Raw genomic sequence first — 17,033 nt, forward strand, 5'->3', positions numbered from 1 at the left:
ATTTTCCCCTCATCTGATGTCATTGCCTCTGTGGGGGGCATAGGGAGCATGTGCTCAGTGCATACTGTCTGTACGTGCGAGTTTGAGCACCCCCTGAATAAAGCCTTAGAAGATCCTCTGATTGCAAAAGCTGGGCTGTGTCCTTCTGGCATCACACAAGCAAAAGACATGCATAGGATGCTGCATGCTAATCTTCCTCCCCTGCGTTATTTCCTGCTGTAGCACGTGCTCCTCACGTGCTCCAGGGTAAGGAGACGTCACGGTGCTGGGCTTGGTCGAAGATAGGAGATCAAGGTTGAAGCAAGGCTTGGGTGCAGTCAGGACCCCTCTGCCTGTTTAAAAGTAGACTTCTAAGAAAATCCTCACCTCATGAGACCGTGCTGTACTTTCTGCCAGTTTGCAGACCTATTCTGCCTTGATATATGGGGTTTTTATTTGTAATCCCAGTTTGCCAGTGCTCTATTAATGATTCAGAATCAGATGTTAACTTGCATTTCCTGACAGATTATCTTGTATTTCATGTTCTAACAGAGAGGTAATTTATTTTTTGGATGTGTAAGGGACCAATATTAAATATAAATATAGATGCTGCTTCAGGGAGCCGCTCTCGTTCCTGCTCTGTGCCAGACAGAGAGTGGAGACCTCACACAATTAACAGCCTCTCATTTTAGTTTATTTAAAATTGACTTCCTTTCATTCCAGCTGAAAAAGTCTGCAGTGATGTCTCTGGGGACCAAAGCCCTGCATCTAGACACAGAACATGCAAAGGAAGGGATTTTAAAGGCTCCAGCATTATAAGGACCCAAGGAAATTCCTCCCTCTGAGCTGAATGGGAAGTCTTTCCCCCCTGCCACCTCCCAGGTAAGCAATGGACAGTTCTGTTCCGGTGCTGGGGCAGGTGCAAGGAGAAATCTGACCTGCTTTGCACTGGTTTTATGTGGGTGTACCAGTGGGGTTATTCCCAATGCGCATCAGCATATGCAAGAGACAGTTCAGACCAGGACATCATCAGCATCCCCAAACCAGCCTGGCCCGACCTGGTTGAGAGAGGACGGGAGAGATGGTGGGGCTCTGGCAGCCGGGCAGTCCCTTGCAGTCATGCCAGCTGTACTGGCATGAATCAAGAGCAAGACTCTGGCCACTTAGTCCTGGGCATCTCTCTTCAACCGTTGCCTGAGAAGTGGGGTGTCATCGTGGCTTTGCTGCTACTGAGACCTGAACTCAACCTTCACCAAAATGTTTCATGTAACCACGGAAGATGGGAGAAGAGCTCTGCAGGTCTCGCTGACCTTGCCTGATTTAATCTCATGATCCGGTAGTATCACAGACTTATCGATTGATCTGTCTATCTATCTGTCCATCCCTTTTCAAAGGCGACCCATCCCTGTGGTATCCATGAAAAGCCAATACTTTTCTACCGAAAGCCGGTCAGCAATTCCCTGAGCCGGGTCAGGTACTAGAAAAGAGACACTGCAGGTATCAAAATATATGTGCAAATCCCTTCATCACTATTAGTTACTAGGAGGTCTCCTGTGAACTTATCCCATCTTCAGAGCATTTGCCACCCAGGCAAACCACCTTTCTCCTCTATTCAGCACTGGCGAGGCCACATCTGGAGTCCTGTGCCCAGTTTTGGGCCCCCACTACAGAAAGGATGTGGACACAGAGTCCAGTGGAGGGCAACAAAAATGGTGATGGGGCTGGAGGACATGACATGATATATGAACGTTTCGACATTTATCTTGCTGGGATCCTTTGACCCCAGCTGCCTTCCTGCCCCTGGGGCAGAGCGCTGGACTCGACGATCTTCCATGGTCCCTGCCAGCCCTAGTGTCTATGAAATCTATGAACTGGGCTTATTTAGTCTGGAGAAGAGAAGACTGAGGGGGGATTTAATATCAGTCTTCAACTCCCTGCAGGGGGGTTACAAAGCGGATGGAGCTGGACTGTTCTCAGTGGGGGTAAATGACAGAACAAGGAGCAATGGGCTCAAGCTGCAGCATGGCAAGCTGAGGCTGGCTATTAGGAGAAACTTTTGCACCTAGAGGGTGGTGAAGCACTGGAACAGGTTACCCAGAGAGGTGGTGGACTCCACATCCTTGGAGGTTTTTAAGACTTGGCTCGATAAAGCCTTGGCTGGTCCTGGTTTGAGCAGGGGGTTGAACTAGATGTGACCTCCTGAGGTCCCTTCCAGTCCTAGGGTGGTCATCATAGAGCATATCCTGCTACTCTGTCCTCTATTGGTATGAAACCCAATGCCTTTATGTCCTCTATTTTTCTCTTCAACCGGACTGTCCTCTATGATGACCATCCTATCCAGACCCCCTTTTCTATGATTCTGTTTCCCTTCCTAAAGTCCTCTGAATCTAATCAACTGGGGTTGCCTCTATTCATACTATGCAGCAGCTGCCCAGCCCTAAAAGCCAGTAAAGCGGGGAAAAAACAGCCTTTGAGTAAATTCCTTTCTTTGTCTAGGGAATGAGCATGCAACAACATGCCTTGCTGATGCTTTACGCTGGAATTTCTGTAGCGAGGCAGCAGGCAGCTTGGGGAAGCTGACATCACTCACAGTCATACAGGTATATTCAGTTTCACAATCACACGCAAACCGTTTTGTGTCTGTACTTGCAAAACTTCACAAGGTTGCAGGCTTTGGAAAGCTAATATTGCCTCCTGCCATGATGCTAAACTGAGCCAGGCCCAGAGGTACCCCACATCCAGATCGTTTACAGCACTGTCACTCTGTACCTGCCTAATTGAGGGCAGGCTTCGTCAGGCTACTTTGAAGGAGAATCCTTTCAGCCCAGAGCACGGAGGGAATGGCACAAAGAGACGGCACAGTTTCTTGCACAGTGGAGAGGCAATGGAATAAAATGTGGTAATAGCTTCTGGGCTTACTGGCCCGATTTGGAAGATACCAAAGACATATTGTACATTTGGAATAATTCCACATTTGGCAATCTCACTCTCCCTCACTGGGCCTAGGGACAGAAATGACACACAAACTGGTATAAACAATTCAAAACTGATTCACATCTGTAACACAACAGAAGTTCAGTGCACACAAACCACTTTCAAAGTGGCCAGAACTGGTTTAAGATAAACCTGGATGTATCAGACCTAATTGATTTAGGTTAAATCCCTTGATTGAACTTCTGTCCCAGGTCTGGGAGCCTTGTGTATGTAAGCTGTGTAGGACGTGCACACACATCTTTATTGTTGTCTGTGCTTAGCACAAACAAGGGGTGTTTCAGATCTTCTGTTATGGCCTTGGCCCTATTTACTTCCTCATGCAAATCCATTATTTGTGTGTAGAGGGTGAATGGGATTTGGCCTTACTTCAGATCTGGGTTTCTAGTTCTGAGAAAACCCTGGCAAAAGAAGTATAAGAATCAATACACTATGTCTTTTTTTGTTCATATAAGATGCATCAGAGGCCCATAAAGACTGGGGTTGCAATTTAGCAAAGTGTTTAAATGTGTGTTTGCTTGCACACTAAAATGTCCTTGAAGTTAATGGCCGGTGACCAGATTCCTGAAGGTAAGTTCTCTGCTGGAGAGAGATGGACTGTGCACTCAGGTCCTTGGGCTGCTGCCCCTTTGTAGTTTGAACACATCCAAGTAAACAGATAGAATATTTCTCCAAGGGAAAGCTCTCAAAGACAAACTCATATGAAGAAGAGGCTAACCAAGGCCGCTCATTTAGCTAAGTACTTTTCATCTTCCATTACACAGAACACAGCACGGGCTGAGGTTTGGCAGTATAGCTGCAGTAAAGCTGTCCTACTGCACTCGGGTTTTTTCCTTGAGTGTGGTGAGCGGGAATAGATTTTTAAGGGGTTCATTTTCATTTGTTTTTGAAGCTTTAACTCCGCTGGGTAAGGCTAGGGACTGAGCCCTCAGCCCGCGTAAATCCACTTCGCTGCGTTGAAGTGAGCTGATTTACATCAACGGAGGGTCTGGTTCTTGATGTGGGGAACGGAAGCAGGTGGATACAATTTTTCTACATTTCCACTCAAGCTGCACATGCCTGTAGCACCAGAAACTGAACAGCACTTTCCCTAAGAGTAAAAAAGCTATTAGCTTCATATTTGCGTGAGTGCTTCGCTGCTCTCCCTCTTGACTTGATCATCTCATCTAGCCACAGGCTGTCTCTGGCAATGACTTTGTCTCCCCAATAAAATTAAAAATCACTTTTGTTTCATATCTTTTTAATAAAGGCCTCTGCTCTTTAAGGGGTGATGTGCTGATGAGCAGCCAGGTTCAGCTATTATTGTGCTTCCCTGATTTGAATTTCTCTTTCTGCATTTCAGTTGGAATTATAAAGCAGAATGAAAGTTGCAGGCAGGCTGTACATCCAACACGAAGCCACCTGGGGTGAGGGTTGGCTACAGACTCTGAGGTGCAATTCCAGGCCCAGTTCCAGATGACACAAGGCTGCCACGTGGCTGTTTGGTGAGAGCATGCCTTTAAATTTAACATAAGAAAATTGAGAGGAATGGACTGGGGAAAGCATGGAGTCAGCCCCATACCTGGTCTTCGGCAATCTCTCACTGTCGAGGATGATTGTCTTTTATGATTGTCCTATATGTGGGCCTGAATGTGGGTGCTGAGGCTGATCCGGGATCGACAGACTCTGTTGTAACTGGGGCATGTGTTTCCATGCGGGATGGGTGGCTCTGGATCCTTGATTCGGTCCACGGCACGCTGTTTTTGCCGCTTCTGCTTTTCCACGTCCTCTTATACCATAACTGGCATATCTGGTAGGACACAGCGTAGGATCCAGCTATTGTAATGTATCATAAACACATTCTGGATAACAATATATAATGACAGCTAATGGCTAGGATGAAAAAAGAAGGAATGACTCAACGTCACACATGCCCATGTGTATATACACACACACACAGGCGCTCACTCTCACTCACCTCTGTCTCGCTTTGCTTTTCCTAGGGAGAGTGCTTATCTACTGCTTGTTTGTCTGTCTGTCTGCAATGCAGGAAAAATTCCAGTCCTGCAGCCACGGCGGGGGGAAGCCCTCGGGTATGACAGTGGCACCGTTTAGCTGCGACGCTGCAGTTAACATTGCGCCAGCCATTATAACTCCCTATGGTATTTATACTGCTTTCTATCTCAACTGCAGAAAGTAGCTTCGGGCTGCACGCGGGCAGGAAAGGTCTCCGCTGAGAAGCACATTGTTTTACAAATAAAATACGAAGGGACTCTACTGGGACGTGTTCGGTCTATAATGTCTGGGCTGTTCCACAGCTGGTCCCAGGCTGTTAGTGGTACTGGGTGGAGTGGTGATCCAGGCAGTGAACAATACCACTGTCTGTGAGCATGTACTTCTGAACATGAGTGAAGCCAGTGAGTGTGGACCGTTGGACAAACTTCAGCAGAAGGCCCTTTTCCCCAGTGACAGAAATTCAGTGTGTTGAAAAGATCTTAACTATGTGAAAGCCACTTGGACTATCTGAGCCCAGGAGAATCGCAGCTAGGGACACATCCTCAGCCCTTGACCTGCACACATTATTAGAGAGGGGGCACAGCATTTAGATCAAGTTTTTTCCCAAGTGAGGAGGGTGCTTTGGATTTGGGGGCCTAGTTAACTCCACTACCGAGATTCCCTAGATTCATAGGTTCACATTGTGGACTGAAAATTTCCAGGTGTATTTTTACCCCCAACCTCTTGCTTGGTGAGTCTTCTACCAGTTATGCCAGGATGGAAGTGTGCTTGCAAACTTTACATTTGCGCGCACAGTACAAACCAGCACTTGTACATGCACGTGGTAACACAAAATTAACTTGTGTTGCACATGCAACTGCCCATTTTATTCATGTGACTTCCTGCACACACGCTTTATAGGCTGAATTAAGACGCAAAAAGCTTTGGCTCCCCAAATAAATTGCACCTACAAGTTCTCCTGGGTAGAACACTATTTCTATGTATGTTTGTGCAGCACCTAACTTTGTAACCCCAATCCCGAATGGGATGTCTTGGTAGTAGTGCAATAGAAGTCCTGAACAGTAACTACAATAATCTGTTCTGAAAAAATACTGCTGGAAATTACATAGTGTCTGGGGACAGGAGGTATTTTGTGGGAAGAGAGAGCCAGCAAATACCATCTCTAAAATAATTCAGCAGAGATGCAAGAACATAGAGGCAAGTTTTTGCCTGTTTCGGTAGCTAGAAGAACCCGGTGTCTCATGGAAACCATTGAGAGGAGCTCTGAGCTGGTGTAAAGATGACGTTATGATGACTCCTCTGCCAGCTGCCCCAGAGGTAAAACATAAGAAGGGAACCAGACACAGCTGTGCTCTACCACTTCTTAGGTACTGTGTGGTCCCATGGAGATCAAAGCCAGCTGGCATGAGTTGGAGCATTCGTTCCTCAGACCACGCAAACTTGCACCGAGGATGCCTGGCACACACTAGCTTGCAGACTTCCCTGGTATCCCCATTCTCCTACACCAAATAGCTCGTGTTGTACCAGGAAAGGGGAGCTAGGTTACAATACATTAGAAAGTCAAGTCTGCAGCGGGCTGGTGCTGCCTTTGGCTGAATAAATAAAATTATACAGTCAATTAGCTTATTCTAAAAACAGTGTGAATTTCCTGGTGAAAGTCATTCCCCCAGCTCCCTTTAGCATTCAGACGCCTGCTTTCCAGTACAGAAAGGGAGAGACGTAAGAGAGGCCAGGGTCACTGCGCATGGCAGAGGCTGGCACTCCTCGAGGAACGTTTCCCAGTCAGGAGTTGAACTCCAAAGACATTTTCTTGTCTCATGGATTTCTTTTGCTTGCATTTACTTGCAGGAAAGGGACTGATCTTTCACACACACTGGCCAGCTCTTTTGTTCTCTTCTGGCGAGGTTGAGGAGAGCTGGGAGTAGAATCCTCTTTGTTCTTAAGTTACTTAATGAACTTCAGCACTTATAGGATTTACCATGCATGCCACGGTGAGGTAGTGTGGCCTCAGGCAAGATTACATCTGCCTCCTCCCTGCAAGGTTTTCCCTGGCTTCCCTGTACAATGGGGATAGAGCCTATAGGTTTTCTAACAAAGGCCAGGGTTGCAGCCAGGGTAAGGCAGTGGGTAGCCTCTTCTATTAACTCTGTGCCCTCTGCCTTCTGGGCATTTACTTGAGGGCTAGGAGTGAGACTGAAGATACTATGGCCATTTTCCGTTTGCCCATTTCAAAAAAAGCTAAATACCGTCTCCGGTAATGGTGTGCCGTCTTCTTAAATCTCCTCTCTGCCCCCAACCCTCGGCCCCCTGAGGTTCCCACACCTTCCCTTGCTGTCAACTATTTATGTGGGATGGCTTTGTGATATTATAAGCTGCAGTTATTAGTGTTTAACAGCAAAGAGGATGCTTGAGAACTCCAAGTGAGAAGAACTGTATTCAGAATTTTACAAATAGTAATTCCTGCTAACTAAGCAAGTTGTGCATTACTGTCCCAGTACAAACAGATCTGGTGAGTTCTCTGGGGTCATAGCTCAAGTCATTGTTGTAGCTGAGAACAGAACATAGACCTGCTTCCCTTGGGGGCTTTATCTGCCAATAACTGACGTTTTTAGTTCATTGGAACTTTAAAAAAAAATCACATTGAGTCAATATGAAACAAAATTTCAAACCCCTCCCCCCCAAAAAAATTCCGAAGTGTGAAAACTCCCAAAATGTAGGATTGAAGCATTTCATATGATTGAAAGCTAAATGTCTTGTTTCAATTTCAAACCTTTTTGTAACTCTTGAAATGGAAAACAAATAACATTTCAAACTTAAAAAAAGTAATTTTGAATCAAAACGTGAAATAATTTATTTAAACCATGTTGAGATTTTTTTGAACTTCAGACAATTTTTCCAGGTTTCCATTTTGTTTTTGCTTTTGGACTGAGCAATTTCATGAAATCTTTTCTGAAGCACCAAAAGTACACTTTTCACTTGAAGTAATTCTAGTCAAAAATGCATCCGGCCCTGATTCACTGCACAATAAGAAATCAAAAGAATCAATATTGACCAAATCTTTGTTTTCTAGTGATGAGCAGGTCCGTCAAGTTCTGATTTTATCACAATGATCAACTAACTAGTCTATTCATCTAAGTCTCCAGAGTCTAATTTCTTCCTAGTTGAAAAACAAAACTAAACTAAAAATCCCCTAGTTAGTGAATTACTTGCACTGGTCTAAAAGTGACATCAACCCTAACTGTATCTTCTTTTCCTGGAGGTTAGGATGCTCTGCAGCCCAAATCAAAATGCCTAAAGCTGGGATTTTCAGAAGAGCTCAAGATGAAATCTTCATGTTGTCGGCCTCCTTATAGTTGGGGCCAGATTTCTACAAGAGCCCTGATCCTAAACAAGGTCAAGATTTTTCCGAAGTGCCATGTATCCCACAACCCACATGGTAATGCTCGCAGCTAGAATTATCCAAACCGTTCGGTATCGGATACGCACCAATCATCCCGCGCTCTCTTGAATAATCTGATCAATTAATTTGGTCCCTCGCTGGGAGCCGAGTTCTTTTGAAAATTCTCCTCCGTGTGTGTCTGCTCTTACGAGCAATTTCAATTCCGTGCGAGTTCTTCGGTGTGAGATGAATGAAATAGATTTTTCCAGTGTACATTGATCAAAGTTATATTAGAAGCTACAATAACAATTTCAGGCCAAAGATGGGACTGAAAAAAAGCCCCGACTTGGAGATGGAGAGGAGGTTTAGCACTTGAGCCTGGCTCGGAATTTTCCAGCTGCTTTTTGCTAGAGGCAGGGATTTCTTGGGGTGATGTTTTTTATTGCACCAACTATGTACTCACCAGATAACACAGTGACATCTTCTTAAGCCTGTGCAAAACTAACATAGTTGGTCCAATAAAAGATACTACCCTAAGAAATCCTTGCCTCTCATGTAACTTCTGGATCATCACAGCTACAACATCCCCCTTACGCCACTGCAGTTACTTTATACCACAGTTATGGGGCTGTTTTACCCCAGACCTGATGCCCAGAGTGCATGGACCGTACTTTACATCTGGATCCAAACTTTGGCCCATCTTTAATACTTAAATGTTGCTGCAAATACATCATCGTCATAACAGTAATAAAACTGTGAATATATTCGTCACATTGCCTGGCCTAAGGACGTGGTTCCATGAATAGAGAAGATTTGCCATGCATTAGTAGTTCTCCAGAGCCTTCCTTTTGCAAGGGAGTGCTTTTGTGGTTAGAACTGAAAGTAAGGACTTGAGCATCCTTAGGGCACGTGATTTATGCCCTCCAATGTGCGGCGTGGCTACATTTACCACACGGGGCTTGGTGAATGAAGATGAATGCCTGCCTGGTACTGTGAAAGCAGTGGATGGAAGGTGTTACAGGAGTGCAGATGCTGTGAATTTTTCTTGGTGATTTTTCATGAGTTAAGCAACATGCATCACATATCCGCAGCAGAGCCGGCTTTGTGAGCTCCTTCCGACCTGCATGTCTCGTGACTCGGAGCAGAGAGGCACGGAGCCCTCTCAGCAGAGAGGGGAAGAAGGCATTGGACAGAAACCTTTGCAATGGAAAAAGGAAACATCTTCTCTCTAGCTGGTTTTGTTTCTTTTGTTCCACTTGAAGTGAGAGCAAAGCATAAAGCAACAGCTGTAGGGGCTATGCTGATACAAGTGTCTGTTCTTAAAGCAGTGGTCTCCAAACTTTTTTGATCGCGCACCCCTACCAGTAAAAAAATGTTGAGCACGCACCCCCAATATATGTAAATTTATATCAGTATAAATAGAAGTTCTAATATTTTCTTCCCACACCCCAATGGATCATCTTCTGCGCACCCCACTTTGGAGACCACTGCTTTAAAGGACTGGGCATCTGTCACTAAGGGACTGATTCCCTCCTTACTTCCACCAGTGTAAATCAGAAATAACTGCTGACGTCCATGGAGATGGATTAGTGAAAGTGGTTTCAGACTCAGGCCTTCCCCCTGGTTTAGGTTCACGTTTGCCCAGCTATGCAATTACTGTCACTGCATCCTTTCTCCTTTCACTTCGCCAGAGCGAGAGAGACAAGGAAGTCCCGGCAGATGAAAGGCGTATGTGTAGGGGGAGGTTTCTTCTTAATCTTCTCCCTGTAAATTAGATACCATTTTACTTAAACTTTAAAGAGAAAATAAAACTGGGCCAGACCCCAGGCTGCCAAAATGTAAGCACAAAAAAGTAGACGCAGGCTGAATCAGACGAAGAGCGTGGCTGCCTTCCGCCCTTTAACATATTAGAATCACCTCTTTTGGCATTTTGAATCATAACAACTTAAAACTTAGCAACATAATGTCTGATAATATTTAGCCGACTTTCCTAACTGCTGCTGAATGATTTCTCCTCAGGAACCCTTTGACATCTCATGCCTTTGATTGATGAAAGCTGCTCCTGTGCTCTTTGAGGCTTTGGTTGAGAAAATGATTGAACTTTTTCAGGTGAGAATTCAGTTCAGACGCTCTCCCTGGAGCCCCAAAGAAGTCTTCAAGTGAAAAAAAAAATCTTCCCTTTAATTAAACCAGAATTTTCAGCTCTTTATTACACATGTGCTATATTTCCTGGGGTTTCTACGCAAGAAAAAATAATCGTGAGTTAGACCTTAGGTCAGGATAGAGCAAAGGAGACATAGACAAGGAGTCTCCTCCAATTCTAGGACATGCAGGCCTCATCTACATGGGTGGCGGACCGCGCAGTTGTTACACGCAGTCATTTAGTACTCGGATAACCACTTAGGTAAGTATTAAATGACTGCACAGTAATTGGTGTTACTGCACAGTACCATCGCTGCGTATTTTTTTTGTTTTTTTCTGATGCTACTGAGCAGTAGCAATGAGCTCGTTACTACTGAGAGCAATACTGTCACTGTACAGTTAGTGCCCAGCAACACTACTGCGCGGTAGCAGTGAGCTTTTGTGCAGCAGCTCTTTGCTACTGTGCGGCAGCATCTCATGTAGAAGCACCCACAGAACAGCTCTGTGCTACTGGAGGCTGCCCTTATGCAATAGGGATCTGTCAGGGGCCAGATCAGCTGAGCCTGGGGGAGATTGCTGCAATCAGACTGGTATGGTAGGCAGATCATGATCTGGGATTGGGGCCTTTATGGATGATGGTCCAGACTGACACAAGTATTTTGGTATCTGAAGAAGCAGGTAGGTGTCTGACCCGGTGAGGCACCTTACTCTCAGGTACTTTGAGACATTCTTTGGTTCCTATGTCGAAACCAAAGCAACCATGTTTTCAGAAGAGTTTATGGTCTGTTGTCCAAGAGTTCACACCCCATGGCCAGGGCCGGATTCTCCTAAGTGCCCAGCAGTTTCCCCTGTGACCCTTACAATGAGGATTCTCCCCGAGATGAGCACAGAAGCCATGCCTGCACCTCACATGTACCACGCCAGGCAGCACTGGGCTGGAACTCACTGGGTGTGTCTACACATGCATTTACTGCACAGTAACTTAATGCACAGTAAGTGGTTTTTAGACAGGCATCTGCACATGTAGGCGTTGCAGCACAGTAACACTGTGTGTGCACTGACTTAGGAGTACAGTTAGCCCCAAGTCAGTCTGCACAAAAAGGGTTACTGTGCACTAAGGCATCTACATGTGCTTTACTATGCAGTAACTACCTTCCACTCTAAAGGGAAGTCTGAAATTTGCTACCAGCATTATGGAAGTAGCCAATTTACTCCTGAGCTGGTATAAGTCACCAGAGTTACTGTGTAGTACAGGTGTAGACGTATCGAGGCACGCCTGTAATTTTCAGTTACTGTGCAATTACCGAAGTTACTGCACAGTAACAGTGTACATGCAGATGCGCCCACGGCGTAGCCCCCCTCTGGGTTCTTCATTCTCGCCCCCTTCCTTCCCTCTCTGCCCCCCAACTCTTTTTCTTATCCTTTCTATGGAGCAGTGACTTGGAGAGAGAGATTCCAGGTGCAAGAGCCAGGAGGAGTTTCCTGATTGAGGTTCAGAAATTCATAGCCTGCGGCGGTGGGGTGGAGGCGGGGGACAGTGAGAGAAAGAAGGGAAAAGAGAAAGAAAAATCGAAGTGCTCTCCACCACCTGCCATTTAACGATGGGTTCCACAGATAAGGCTGCTTTCAGGTGCATTCCAGACATGTGGGTCCTGCCCAGACACAGCATGAAAAGAGAAGGGAATTAAAATAAAAAAAAACACGAAAAAGAAAACACAAGAGGAAGGCAGGAAACACCCAACCCTAATGGAAACCTCTTTCCTCAATCTGTGTTTTCTTACAGCTTTAATTATAAACCCCTTTTAAAAACACACGCGTGCACAAACCCAAAGCTCGCTGACAGCTGTCACTGGAGGTTACATACTCACGATCCAAGGCAAATCAAAAACTCATATCACTGAGGAAAAACTATTGGTGTTTAGAGGATACCACATCCCCTTTTGCGGTAGTTGCAGGGAAACCTGGCTTGTTCATCCACCGCTAAATTAAAAACAATGACACTTTCTCTCTGGTGGGGCGAGAATGCTCCTTACAGCACTTTTTTTTTTTTTTGGACAAAAGTGAGGCAGAAGGCAACCTCAGTACTACACCTAGTACGGTCATAACAAGCACACAGGACCTAATCCTGATCTCAGGCCAGTTCTACCAGGCTGATTTCAGTGCAGGTGCTCTGGATTTGTTGCTATTGTAACTAGAAGCAGCGTCAGAACCGCACACTTTCAAGTTGTCAGCATGGTTGAAGTGGGAAGATGTATACTTGTCAAGGGGGTGCTAGTCTTTTTTTTTTAATTAGCTTTCCCCTTTATTATTTTTATGTTCCTGTGACTGCAAGTCTCTTTCACTAGGGGCAAGAATGACACTCCTAAATTTTTTTTGCAAGATTCTGTTGATGATACAATAAATTTTATTCTCTAGGGTATGGGGAATGTCTCTCTTCGTGACAGACATCGTATAAAGTTGCTAATTCATTCAGGTTTGCCCCCATGAAAAATGAGGCTGGAACAATAGGCAATTGTTACAGCAACTTAGAAAAATGCTGGTGCAATAAAAGTGGAATCACCCAGTAAAAATCTGTCATAAAGCTCCTAAATTTCAGCCTCACTTGTCATGCAAACACCAAGCAAATTTGCTCTCTACTGGATTGTAAAAATCAAGTGGTAGGCACTACTTTCTGATGCAGGAGTAAGAAAATCTCTCTGCAGGACAGAAATGTTATCTTGAATCTTTGAGAGCTTTTTTTATTATTGTTATTTCTTGGAACGATAGTTAATTTCAATAAGCAATTTACCAGAGGATTTCTGCTCTAGTCCCAGCCTCCCAAACCTTCCCAACACGAGTATCACGGAGAGTGCTGATAAGTGCCATAATAGCAACGTGTAAGATCATGTCCTGGGCTCCTACGAGTGATAAACCAAATTCAAGACAAAAATGTAAGCGGTAGTTACAATCACGTTTCTGTTCCCTCCATAGAAGAGCCTGTTTAATAAAAATAAAAAGCCCTCTAATTTATTTTTAATCAAAGGCTTATTCTGTTCCTAAAGACCCGATGAAAATTTGGCTGAGTTTTGATCTGCGTTACAGGCTGTAATTAAGCAGGGGAGACATGGAGATCAACAGGAGTATAAATAACACAGGAGCTTTAGCTCTTTCCAGGTCCATGGCATTGTTTTCCATGTAGATGGCAGGGAGCTCTGCGGGGCTTACTGGTAGTCAACAGACATTAGCAGCCAGAAGGGGAAGAAAAAATCAGATATCTTTACTGAGTGTTGCATTCCTGTGATGGTGATTGGAGCCATAGAAATCTTTGCAAACAAACCCGTCCGTCAACACTTTGCTCCCTCACACCCAGCCCTGTGCACTCATCCCATCCACCACCCCCAGCTGTGCAGCCACCGTGGTTACTGTCAATGGCCCCAATCTAGCGACTGACTCCTGGGCAGTCAACTGGTCTTGGAAAGCAGAGGAGCCTCCCCTTGGATGCGGGGGCTGCTCGTTGAAGGGCTGGGAGGCTCACCAGTAAGTAGCATGAAGCCTGAGTGCTGAATACACGTGGACACTAATTCCATGAGGCTCCGATGAAGTACTTAGCTTCTGGCACTTTGCATTCAGCAAAGCACATCGGGATGTGGGTAAAGATAAGTACATGGCTAAGAGCTTTGCTGAAGCAAGGAGCACCGACTTCTCTGCTGGCATCTGGCCAGCAAGCAAGGTCTGCAATGAGAACCAGGCTCAGAAAGGCGCAATGCAGCACATCTTGTTTGACGCCGCGGACCATCAGAGGTAAAAGCCTGAGCATCTACAGCTTGTGCTGAAGAGCCAGGCTCTCACTCTGAGAGCACTTTCACCAGTGCGTGTTGCATTTCCTTAGCTAACAGGGTCAGCTTAAGAACCACAGGGGCTGATTTTCTTGATTTCAAGAGCCTTCATTTCCAGACTTGCCAGCACAAGCCCCGTTGATTTGAATGTAAAGAACGCCAGGAGTGAGAGACAATTTTAGACGCTATGTTAAGGCCTGTATAGACAATTAGAGCCAGAATATTTCAAGGTTCAGTCCTTAACAAGAAGAGAGCTCTTTTTCAAATCCTCTGCACTCCTAAGGAAAAACTACAGGCAGACACAGCCACTAATGCCATATTACTGCATAAATATTCAATGTGGAAAGTAATGAAACTGCAGAACTTACAAAGAATTAAAATCTCTGATGCCATTTAATGCTCTCCTCCTGGCATTTTGCCTTCAATAATAGATGATCTCCCTTTACAAATAACTTGCTTTAAAATTAAATCCATGTAACTTTCCTCGTGCCCTCGAGCGGAAGAGCTTTACATTCAGACACACCTTCCGAAACCTGTGGCGAAGGAGACTAAATGTCCATTGTCCTCCACTGCAACTTTGAACAATTGTAATTGCTCATGTCTGTGAAACTGTCCTTCATACAAGGGGACCGAGATGTATCTAGGACTCACTTTAAAGTAGATTGGTGCCCTCAAAATAGAGGCTAAATGGGACTGGGATGCTCCCTAGGCCCATGTAGGGGAGAATTTCAGCTTGAAATCCTTGTGTTAATTTTCTTATTGCTTCCCTTCAGAAAAATAGGAACGCTTCCCACATCTCACACAACCCTGTGTGATTAAACATGCTCAGTAAAGCAGGCATGACTCCCTAACTGCACTAGACAGTAACCACTGGCAGAGGCAGGGCACCCGACATCCTGGCCTGATGGTCTGATCTTTTATTCCCCCAGCAACTGTCCTCTGGTGCCCAAAACTGGACACAGGACTCCAACTGTGGTCTGAGCAGTGCCACATAGAGGGGAAGTATCCGCTCCTTGGATCTATTTGTCATGCATCTGCTGATGCATGATAAAGTGCGGTTAGCTTTGCTCCCCTGTTCTTAGACGTTAGGGCTGGAAGGGCTGACCCCTGTTCAAGAACACCGAGGCAAAAAGGTGAGCCATGTGTACAATCAGAGGGCAAGAGCACAAGCCCTGTGAAGAGAGGTTGAGAGCCATGGGACTCTTCAGCCTGGAAAAGCGCAGGCTCAGGGGGGACCTGATGCCTGCTTATAAGTACCTAAGGGGTGTACGTCAGGATTTGGCAGGAGGTCTGTTCACCAGAGCGCCCCAAGGAAAAAGAAGGACCAACGGTCATAAACTCCTCCAAGACCATTTTAGGCTGGATGTAAGAAAAAATGTCTTTATTGTCTGAGCCCCCAAGACCTGGAATAGACTCAGGTGCAGGCACCTACTCTGGACTCGTTCAAGAAATGCTCGGGTGCTTATCCTGCTGGGATCCTTTGACTCTAGCTGACTTCCTGCCCCTGGGGCAGGGGGCTGGACTTGATGATCTTTAAGGTCCCTTCTGGGCCTAACATCTATTAAATCTATGAAAAAACTTGTTGAATAGCTCAGCCTTGTCTCCCCTGACTGTCCCTAATTGCTCCTTCTTGTTCAGTAGGGGTCCTGTGCTGCCCTGCGCCTTCCTTTTCCTCCCTACATACCAAAAAAACGGCTTTTTGTTGTCTTTAATTTGTGTTGCCAGCCTCAGCTCTGTAGTTGCTCTGGCTTTTCAAACGGCCTCCCGGCAAATGCGAGCCAAGTAGGTATACTCCTCCTTGATAGCTTCCCCCTGCTTCCACCACTTACATGCCTTCTTTTTTTCCCTTAGGCTCCCCTGGATTCCCCTGTTTAGCCAAGGAAGTTTTTCCCCCTTTTCCCCCTTTGCAATGGGATTGTCTCCCTCTGTGCCCAGAGGATCGTTTCCTTTAGGAACCACCACCCTTCCCGGATTCCCATCTCGCCAATACTCTGCTCCTGCAGTGCACCATTGACTAGACTCCTGAGCACACTGAAGTTAGCCTTCCTAAAGTCAAGCACTTCCACCCTACTAGTTATCTTACCCACCTACGCCGAATGGTGAATTTGATTGATTGGTGGTCACTGTCCCCAAGGTGACCATGAATCTGCAGCTCCCCTACCAGGTTCTCCCCTGTAGCCAATGCCAAGTCCAGTCAGGTGTTCCCCCAGAGGGACTGTACACCTCCTGCATTAGGTGAAGGTCCTGCACGCAGGTTAAGGACTAACGTGACCGGTTGGATTTGGCTGACTGCTCCTCCCAGAAGATGTCAGGGTAATTTAGGTCCCCCATGACAACCACATCCCTAGACCGTACGGCCTCTGAGAGCTGCCGCAAGAACTCCAAGTCTAGCTTTTCCTCTTGGTGTGGTGGTCTGTAGCAGACCCCCACCACCAAGTCCCTTTCTCCTCAACCTCCATGTATCCGAACCCACAATGCCTCAACTTTCTCCTCCTCTGATCCCGTTTCAATTAGGGTAGATGTATAATGCTCCTTGATTCTCCAGTTCCCAGTTTTGGGGCATCTCCCACTGCTAATTCCTCCACCCTCTTCGTGATTACAGGACTAACAGTGAAACGATGCCGACCACGGAAGGGAGGTGGGGTTCCAGCTTGGGAGAAGTTAGTGAAAGCAACTGTCTCTCTTCAATTCGGAGATCAGTTGACACAAATAACATGGGCATCTCTGTTGGG

The 17,033-nt window shown here is 45.8% G+C and overlaps 1 long non-coding RNA gene across 1 annotated transcript; it reads left to right on the forward strand.

Annotated features, from left to right (window-relative positions):
* Nucleotides 1-708: 708 nt before the first annotated feature.
* On the forward strand, nucleotides 709-10,135 carry LOC149853670 (uncharacterized). Its single transcript, XR_016438933.1, has 4 exons — nucleotides 709-861; nucleotides 2,476-2,579; nucleotides 4,313-4,454; nucleotides 8,230-10,135. It is a non-coding gene; the product is annotated as an uncharacterized LOC149853670 (long non-coding RNA).
* Nucleotides 10,136-17,033: the final 6,898 nt, after the last annotated feature.

This window comes from Crocodylus siamensis, chromosome 13, assembly GCF_052110815.1.
Source record: "Crocodylus siamensis isolate JL-2025a chromosome 13, ASM5211081v1, whole genome shotgun sequence".
Taxonomy (NCBI): domain Eukaryota; kingdom Metazoa; phylum Chordata; order Crocodylia; family Crocodylidae; genus Crocodylus; species Crocodylus siamensis.